Source organism: Mustela lutreola, chromosome 5 (assembly GCF_030435805.1).
Source record: "Mustela lutreola isolate mMusLut2 chromosome 5, mMusLut2.pri, whole genome shotgun sequence".
NCBI lineage: Eukaryota > Metazoa > Chordata > Mammalia > Carnivora > Mustelidae > Mustela > Mustela lutreola.
Genome location: NC_081294.1, coordinates 158862790 through 158868467, shown reverse-complemented (window position 1 = coordinate 158868467; position 5678 = coordinate 158862790). Strand labels below are relative to the sequence as shown.

At 35.3% G+C, this 5678-nt stretch overlaps 1 non-coding gene across 1 annotated transcript; it reads left to right on the top strand.

The window, feature by feature from the left end:
* The first annotated feature begins 1904 nt into the window (after positions 1-1904).
* Positions 1905-2011, top strand: LOC131832833 (U6 spliceosomal RNA). The gene has a single exon (XR_009354195.1). It is a non-coding gene; the product is annotated as a U6 spliceosomal RNA (small nuclear RNA).
* The last annotated feature ends 3667 nt before the right edge of the window (positions 2012-5678 follow it).

Genomic DNA, 5678 nt, shown 5'->3' with positions numbered 1-5678 from the left:
ACATTAGATCCCCAGAACTTTTTCATATTATAGTTGCAAGTTTGCACCCTTTGACCACCTTACCCCACCCCAGGTTCATCCCTTGTCAACTCAACTCTAAGTTTCGATTAGTTTGCCTTTTCCTCAGATTCTGTATGTAAGGGATATCATAATACATAAATTAAAAAAATATATAAAATCTTTGAAATATTTCACTTAGTATAATACCTTCAAGATCCATCCATGCTGTTGTAAATGGCAGTATTTCTTAATTTTTCATGGTTAAGTAATATTCCATAGTATATATTTACCATACTTATTTTATTCATTCATCCATTAATGGATACTGAAGTTATTTCCATCTCTTGCTTAGAGTATAATTTTATAATAAACATAAGAGTGCAGATATGTTTTTGATCAGTGACTTCGTTTCCTTTAGATACATACCTAGAAGTGGGATTACTGAATCATATGGTAATTTTACTTTTAATAATATGAATAATCTCCATACTCTTTTCCATACAAATTTATATCCCTATCACAGTGCATAAGTTCCCCATTTTCTCCAATATTTACCAAAATTTGCTAGTTTCAATTTTTTGGTAATATATATTCTAATAGGTAGTAATATCTTGCTGTGTTTTTCAAAGGTAAACAACAACAACAACAACATAATGACTTTGCCCTGAGTTTTTTACGTTGAGCACTTTTTAATGCTCCAGTTGGTCATTTACATAACTTTTTTGAAAAAAAAAAGTCTATTGAAATCCTTTTGCTATTTTTTTAATTATATATATTTTTTCTTTATATCTGTTGGTTATTAACTTCTTTTCAGATATAAGATTTGTATTTTCTTACATTCTGTGGATTGTGTTTTCATTCTCTCTCTCTCTCTTTTTTTTGGCAATGCAGAAACTTTAGTTTGATGTAATACCATTTATTTATTTTTGCTTTTTTTTGCTTGTGTTTTTGGTCTGGTATCCTAAAAACTATTGGCAAGACCAATGTCAAGGAGAATTTTTCCTATGTTTTCCTTTGGGAAATTTAGTTTCATGCATCACCTTTAAGTCTTTAATCTATTTCAAGTTAAGACTTATGAGTGATATAAGGTTCCAGTTTCATACTGTTTATGTGACTATTCAGTTTTAAATATCATTTATTGAACAGACTATCTTTACCCATTACATATGTTGGCCCCTGTCAAATATTAGGTGACTGTATGAAAGGATTTATTTCTGGACTCTCAATTCTGTTCTACTTGCTTATTGGTCTGTTTTTATGCCAGTATACTTTATTGTTTGGAGCATGAGGGCTTTGTAGTATAGTTTCAAATCAAGAAGTGTAATTTCTCTTCTTCATTCTTTCTCAGAACTGCTTTGATTATTTGTTGTCTTTTATGGTCTCATATACATTTTAGGATTCTTTACTTCTGTAAAAAAATAATATCGGATTTTTAAAAAGATTTTTAATTTATTTATTTGACAGAGAGAGATGACAAGCAGGCAGAGAGGCAGGCAGAGAGAGAAGAGGAAGCAGGCTTCCTGCTGAGCAGAGAGCCTGATGCGGGGCTCGATCCCAGGACCCTGGGATCATGACCTGAGCCGAAGGCAGCGGCTTAACCCACTGAGCCACCCAGGCGCCCCTAACATTGGATTTTTGATAGGAATTGGATTTATAGACGGTTTTCGGTAGTATGGACATTTTAACATTGTTAATTCTTACCATTCATAAATATGAGCTATCTTTCCATTTGTGTCTCCTTCAATTTCTTTATCAATGTCATAGTTAATGGAGTACAGATCTTTCATCTTCTTAGTTAAATCTATTCCTAAGTATTTTATTATTTTTGATGCTATTGTGAATTAGATTGTTTTCTTTATTTTTTCAGATAGTTCATCATTAGAGTGTTAAAATGCTCCTGTCTTGTGCTTACTTTGGCAGCACATATACTAAAATTGGAATGATGCAGAGAAGATTAGCGTGATCACTGAACAAGGATGACATGAAAAACTGGGAAGCATTCCATATTAAAAAAAATGAAACAAAACAAAATTCTTGTCTTTTATATATTGATCTTGTATTTGGCAGCTTTACTAAATTTGTTTATTCAAATTTTTTGGTGAAGATTTTAGGATTTTTTAACATGTAAGTTCATGTTATCCAAAAAAAGAAAATTTTACTTCTTCTTTTTTTTTTTTTTTTTTTTTTTTGGAGTCTCTTATTTCTTTGTGTTCCTTGTTTCTCTGGCTAGGACATCCAGTACTATGTCAAATGAGAGTAGTGAAAGTGGACACACTTGTCTTTTTTCTGATCTTTAAGGGGAAAACTTTCAAACGTTTTTGATTGAATATGAGATTAGCTCTGGGCTTGCAATATGTGTTTTTTCTTTAATGGATTTTTTAACTTATTTTTTAAAAATTTTTATAAACATATAATGTGTTTTTATCCCTATGGGTACAGGTCTGTGAATCACCAGGTTTACACATTTCACAGCACTCACCATCACTCACATAGCACCTGCCCTCCCCAATGTCCATACCCCCACCATCCTCTCCCAACACACCTCCCCCCAGCAACCCTCAGTCTGTTTTGTGAGATTCAGTCTTTTATGGTTTGTCTCCCTCCCAATCCCATCTTCTTTTATTTTTCTTTTCGTACGCCCGAAACCGCCTATGTTGCATCTCCACTTCATCATATCAGGGAGATCATATGATAGTTGTCTTTCTCAGATTGATTTATTTCGCCAAGCATAATACCCTCTAGTTCCATCCACGTCATCACAAATAGCAGGATTTCATTTCTTTGGATGGCTGCATAGTATTCCATTGTACATATATACACCACATCTTATTTATTGATTCATCTGTTGAAGGACATGTAGGTTCTTTCCATAGTTTAACTATTGTGGATATTGCTGCTATAAACATTTGGGTGCATGTGCCCCTTCAGAATGCCACGTTTGTATCTGTAGGGTATATACCCAGTACTACAAGCACTGGGTCATAGGGTAGTTGTATTTTCAGCTTTTTGAGGCAGCTCCACGCTGTTTTCCAGAGTGGTTGCACCAGCTTGCATTGCCACGTACAGTGTAGGAGGGTTGCCCTTTCTCCACATCCTCGCCAGCATCTGTCATTGACTGACTTGTTCATTTTAGCCATTCTGAAAGGTGTGAGGTGGTATCTCATTTTGGTTTTGATTTGTATTTCCCTGATGCCGACTGATGTGGAGCATTTTTTCATGTGTCTGTTGGCCATTTGGATGTATTCTTTGCAGAAATGTCTGTTCATGTCCTCTGCCCATTTCTTCATTGGATTATTTGTTCTTAGGGTGTTGAGTTTGATAAGCTCTTTATAGATTTTGGATACTGGCCCTTTATCTGGTATGTCATTTGCAAATATCTTCCCCCAGGTAACTTCTGACAGTCATCTTTTGGCTTTGTTAACTGTTTCCTTTGCTGTGCAAAAGCTTTTTGATCTGATGAAATCCCAATAGTTCAGTCTTGCCCTTGCTTCCCTTGCCTTTGGCGATGTTCCTAGGAAGAAGTTGCTGCTGCTGAGGTCAAAGAGGTTGCTACCTGTTCTCTCCTCAAGGATTTTTTGGATTCCTTTCTCACATTATGCTTCTTCATCCATTTCCAGTCTATTTTCATGTATGGTGTAAGGAAATGGTCCAATTTCATTTTTCTGCATGTGGCTGTTCAATTTTCCCAACACCATTTGTTGAAAAGGCTGTCTTTTTTCCATTGGACATTCCTTCCTGCTTTGTTGACGATTAGTTGACCTTAGAGTGAGGGTGTATTTCTGGGCTCTCTATTCTGTTCCATTGATCTATGTCTATTTTGTGGACAGTTCCCTACTATCTTGATGATGACAACTTTGTAATAGAGCTTGAGGTCTGGAATTGTGCTGCCAACAACTTTGGCTTTCTTTTTCAATATTCCTCTGGCTATTCGAGGTATTTTCTGGTTCCATATATATTTTCGGATTATTTGTCCCATTTCTTTGGAAAAAATGGATGGGATTTTGATAGGGATTGCATTAAATGTGTAGATTGCTTTAGGTAGCATAGACATTTTCACAATATTTGTTCTTCCAATACAGGAGCATGGAATATTTTTCCATTTCTTTGTGTCTTCTTCAATTTCTTTCATGAGTACTTTAGAGTTTTCTGAGTATAGATTCTTTGTCTTTTTGGTTAGGGTTATTCCTAGGTATCTTAGGGTTTGGGGTGCAATTGTAAATGGGATTCACTCCTTAAGTTCTATTTCTTCAGTCTTGTTGGTTTAAAAAAATGCAACCAATTTCTGTGCATTGATTTTATATCCTGACACTTTACAGAATTCCTATACAAGTTATAGCAGATTTGGAGTGGAGTCCTTTAAGTTTTCCACATACATTATCATATCATCTGAAAACAGGGATAGTTTGACTTCTCTTTTGCCAATTTGGCAAAATTTGGATGCCTTTAATTCCTTTTTGTTGTCTGATTGCTGAGGCTAGGACTTCTAGTACGATGTTGAATAGCAGTGGTGATAACAGACATCCCTGCCGTGTTCCTGACTTCAGCGGAAAGTATTGTTTTTCTCCATTGAGAATGATATTTGCAGTGGGTTTTTCATAGATGGCTTTGATAATATTGATAATATGTGCCCTCTATCCCTACACTTTGAAGAGTTTTAATCAGGAAGGGATACTGCACTTTGTCAAATGCTTTTTCAGCATCTATGGAGAGTATCATATGGTTCTTGTTCTTTCTTTTATTGATGTGTTGTATCATATTGGTTGATTTGTAGATGTTGAACCAACCTTGTAGCCCTGGAATAAATCCCACTTGGTAGAGGTGAATAATCCTTTTAATGTACTGTTGAATACTATTGGCTAATATTTTGGTGAGAATTTTCGCATCTGTGTTCATCAAGGATATTGGTCTGTAGTTCTCTTTTTTGATGGGATCCTTGTCTGGTTTTGGGATCAAGGTGATGCTAGCCTCAGTAAAAAAGAGTTTGGAAGTTTTCCTTCCATTTCTATTTTTTTTTGGAACAGTATCATGAGAATAGGAATTAATTCTTCTTTAAATGTTTGGTAGAATTCCCCTGGGAAGCCATCTGGCCCGGGGCTTTTGTTTGTTTGGCGATTTTTGATGACTGTTTCAATCTCCGTACTGGTTATGGGTCTGTTCAGGTTTTCTATTTCTTCCTGGTTCAGTTGTGGTAGTTTATATGTCTCTAGGAATGTATCCATTTCTTCCAGATTGTTGAATTTGTTGGCGTAGAGTTGCTCATAGTATGTTCTTATAACTGTTTGTATTTCTTTAGTGTTGGTTGTGATCTCTCCTCTTTCATTCATGAATTTATTTATTTGGGTTCTTTCCCTTTTCTTTTTGATAAGTCTGGAAAGGGGTTTATCAATCTTATTAATTCTTTCAAAGAACCAGCTTCTAGTTTCGTTGATTTGTTCTATTGTTTTTTTTTCTGTTGTTGTTGTTGTTGTTGTTGTTGTTTTGTGGTTTTTGTTTCTTTGTTTTTTTGTTTCTATTTCATTGATTTCTGCTCTGATCTTTATTATTCCTCTTCTTCTGCTGGGTTTAGGCTTTCCTTGTTGTTCTTTCTGCAACTCCTTTATGTGCAGGGTTATGTTGTGTATTTGAGATCTGAGAGAGAAGCGTGGTTGCACATGTCTGTCCTTGCGCTCCCCAGGAGC